This window comes from Primulina eburnea, chromosome 1 (assembly GCF_022965805.1).
Source record: "Primulina eburnea isolate SZY01 chromosome 1, ASM2296580v1, whole genome shotgun sequence".
Lineage (NCBI taxonomy): Eukaryota > Viridiplantae > Streptophyta > Magnoliopsida > Lamiales > Gesneriaceae > Primulina > Primulina eburnea.
In genome coordinates this window covers 10,877,347-10,881,686 of record NC_133101.1, presented here as the reverse complement: position 1 = coordinate 10,881,686, position 4,340 = coordinate 10,877,347, and the positions used below count along the sequence as shown (strand labels likewise).

Sequence of the window (4,340 nt, the reverse complement as noted above, 5' to 3'; positions counted from 1 at the left end):
TGCACAATCATTTGATATTTTATATTTCACACCAAACGATATCTTAGTATATATTCGCGGTACATAAAAACAAAATGTCATGTTAGTTAAGAGTACTAAGGAACACTGCATAACCCCTCTGTAAAGGGTAAAATATTGCTTTATATATGGTAACTAATATTACAACTAAACAAAGAAAATCAAACAACAGTGATTCAGATGTGATGAAGTTACACCATGTTATCATAGAAGGCAATTTTTTTAATCTTCTGCAAGCTTCGACCCTTGGGTATGAGTATGAATCAAAGTGCGTAGATGATCTCACCACTGCTATCGATGTCGAGATCAGGGTCACTCTCCAGATCTTCGTCCATGTCATCATCGATGTCTAGACTTCCTGTAAGATAGTGATTCAGGCTGTTAGTTCCAGCAGGCTGGAATGGTCGCCTCGGTTATTATTTGCATTATTTCATCGTCACTTTGCATAGGCTGGTCTGGCTCCTCGAATTGACGGTTCATGTTGTCGTCCATGAGATCAGTAGGAAGGTTCTTGAGAAACCATTCGTGGGTTGTTATCTCGGGCATCGTAATTCTCTGTCAGTGTTAAAGGAGTTGGAATACGTTATAACTTATAGCCAAATAAAACGCTTCTCCAACTAAAAAAAATACACAGGATATTTGTTTTCATTTTCTGAAAACAATACTTTGCATCCCAAAAATGACATCAAATATCTCAGAAACTTATTTCATCTCGTTTTTAGATCTATCATTATAATCATTACTTTCGGTTCAACTTTTCGTCACCCTACAGAATATCGAATAATTGTTTTTGATGCACCATCAGTTCCTCAACATACTTTATATGATACTACGTCCATAATAAATGTGTATACACACACACATATATATTATTCGGAGATTGAAACCAAATAGGCCAAAATGCACCACGTTATCAATATAATCTCCACACATTTAGAGATAACACATCTTTGAAACTGTTGGGAATTAAACAAGTAGCAAATGATCGTTGCAGATCGAGCATGATGAAAATGAGATAAACACCCGCGGTAACTTACCTTGGCAGGGTCTGCCACAAATATCCTTGAGATCAAATGATGGCATTCTGGAGATATATGAACATAATCAGGAATTGAATACTGGACATTCAAAATTCGCTGCCAATGTACCAATCCTTGAATAAGTAACATATAACAAAAGTAATAATAAATGAATTTATATTGTGTAGAGAATAGTACCTGTATGGTTTTTCTAAAGTTTTTGGGTTCATCGGGATCCTCGAATGGGTATGCACCCACCAACATGACGTATAAAGTCACTCCACAAGACCAAACATCTGCAATCTGGATAAGCAATAGTAGATATATAGTTAGCTTGTATACTACTGCAGATATAAAGTTCATTTCATGTAACTAAATGGGATGAAAAAAACATTTTAATGTGAGAAGTTACTAAAAGGTAACCGATGGGTCTCTACCAATGGAAAACGATGGTTCAACAGTGGAAGAACTTAAAAATTACTGTGTAGACGCGCGTAGGCTTGTCTCCTAGGTACCATGTTATCAGATAATATTTCTGAATCATGCATGAACATGCGTGTCTGCTAGGTCAAGCTAATGCCGAACTCTTTAAGAATCTTCAATAGACTTTTAAAGTTGCCCAATTCTCATCTAGATAGTAAAGCTCTGGCTTGGCTAAGATTTCACACCAACAAACTCAAGTTCAGCGTGGCCAGCTTAAAGCTTCTATAAGTTTAGCTCAAATCCTGAGCTGATCGAGCACCCTTCCTCTGGCTGGGTAAGAATTGAGTAATAAATTAAAGTTAATTATGGTTAACCTAAAGCATATCCAAGGTGCACTGGCACCATTCAGCCACTTTTGGTGTATTTTGTTTATTTATTTTTTCTTATTTATTTAGTACAATTGGAAAGGGGATGTTTTAACTTATATATCTCCCATAATTAAAAGATATTTATGGTATTTATGCCATTGCACCATATGAGAAAGGTGCCGATGCATTTTATCTCGCATAACTTAAATGTCATTTTCTTGGCATGCTCCATTTGTAGAGCACAATGTTTTTACTCACTGATGAATGTATTCACTTCAACTCCGCTCTCAAATATATTCTACAATAACTCAAGGAATTCCTATCATATAAACTTTTCGAAAAATTGTATATTTTAATATGACACCAAGTCCAAACACATGCAAATAGACTTCAAAAGAATATAATTAATAAGTAATATGTAAAAAACTAAGTGACCAGTTCAACATGACAGCTCGCAAAACAGACAACCGACTCAGTAGTATCCAATGAAAATACTACAAAGTACTCACCTTTCCATCATATTCTTTTTTAAGCAACACTTCAGGAGCAATATAAGCAGGGGTACCAACTGTTGATTTTGGTTGTGAATGCAGCACTGAGGACTGAAATAAGGCAAACATAGCTGTTATGAGAATGCATGAAGAAAGGGCAAGTTAAGAGAAGAATCAACGACGTACTGTCCGAGTAATTCGCTTTGCCATCATATAGAATTGCCGGGGCAACGATAAATTTATTTAGACAACTAAATATAATCATGCTTTGGGAAATTGAGTTATATCAAAGTATGATTTGTTTATCATCTAGAAAGCTTAAATGGGATGCAGAGACGTTTCGATGTACCTTTGAATACCCAAAATCACAAATTTTCAGCCGAGGAACTGGACTTCCATCCAGTAATGTATTTTCCAACTTCAAATCACGATGGCATATTTGCTTCATACAGATTATGTATATCTCAATTAAATGAACAAAAAATATGTGTGTCTTGTTTAAAATCGCACAATTGGAAAAGGGAATTTGACCAAGTACCATAGCATGACAGTAGCTGACTCCTGATACAAGTTGCTGGAAGAAAAACCTTGCCTGCAGCAAAAGTCATAATTTTAATGCTAAATATAAACTGAGACCAATAAAATAAATTTTGCGAGAGGCTGTACCTCATCCTCACCGAATCGACCTGCATTGCATATCCTTTCGAAAAGCTCTCCCCCGGAGGCATATTCCATCACAATAGCCAAATGGGTTGGCGTCAGTATGACCTGGAAAAGCTTTGCTATAATAAACATTGACTAGCAAAACTTCAAAATCTCGGGTACCAGGACTGATTAGATACATATTTACCTCCTTAAATCTAACAATATTGGGATGCCTTAGAGACCTGTGGTTAATGATTTCCCGCTGCACATTCTCATCAATCTACCAAAAGCAAGAAGAAGACTAAGGTAAAAAGAAGTCGATATAAAATAGTGAAACAAAAAAAAAAAAACTCTAAAGACGAACACAACCATCTCGCTTCACAGTTAGTCGTACCAATTCCGAGTGATAAGGAATCCAACCAAGGAGAATCTAGTGGTGTTTCGATGGTGAAATTGGACTTTTTATTTAACTCAATAACTTCAATATTTACCCCATAATACTCTGAAAAAGGATTCAGATCATAAAAAGAAATGGTAAAGCCAAGCCGTAAGAAAGACCTCACCTTCTCGCCCCTTTCGATGTACTTAACAGCAACAAGCTCGTTGGTTTGCCGATCCCTCATAAGCCGAGCCACCCCAAAATTACCCGACCCGATTTCCTTAACCAGCTCATAGCGATCGCTGTCATGCATTATCGGCATGTCCAAACCATGGCCCATCGCCGCCGTCGGTCGATCCATTCCCAGCTATCAACCCTCCCCCGAAGAACCCAAAATCCACCCCCACAAGAAAAAACCAAAAAAAACCCACAAAAATTCCGAGTTTCACGTGGCAAGAAATCGATCACAAATCGACGGAAATGGCTAGTGATCAATCCCGTGAAGAGCTCACTTACCCGCACCACACACAGGAAAACACACGTCACCGTTCACATTTCTCATAATTTATTGAGTTGATTTAGCTCGGATTTCAATCAAAGTGCGTCACTTTATTGCAAAAAAAATTGGTAAAAGTGGCATTGCTTCCAGGGTTTATCTATGCTTTTATGTGTGGGATTGAAGGTGTACAGGTGCTCTTGAAGGAAGCTGCCTATAAGTTTGTTCCCCAATTATTGGTGCCGTATTGGCCTTTAAATATTATTAATCATTGAATATATTTTTTTAATAATATAAATTTTTTTATAACCTTAAAAAATAAAACTATCATCCAATCAAAAAATAAATAAATTTTTCATTGTCTTTTTCGAAATAAAAAAATAAATTTAAAAAAGTATCATAATCACTTGGTCAATTTTAAAATTTATTGACAAAGGGGAGAATCAACCAAAATAGAATGTTTAGTTAGTTGATATCCGGTATCATTTAAATCATTTGATC

General features: G+C 36.2%; 1 pseudogene; it reads right to left on the bottom strand.

The window, feature by feature from the left end:
• LOC140827471 (serine/threonine-protein kinase SRK2E-like) lies at positions 1 to 4,066 on the bottom strand (annotated as a pseudogene).
• Between the last annotated feature and the right edge of the window lie 274 nt (positions 4,067 to 4,340).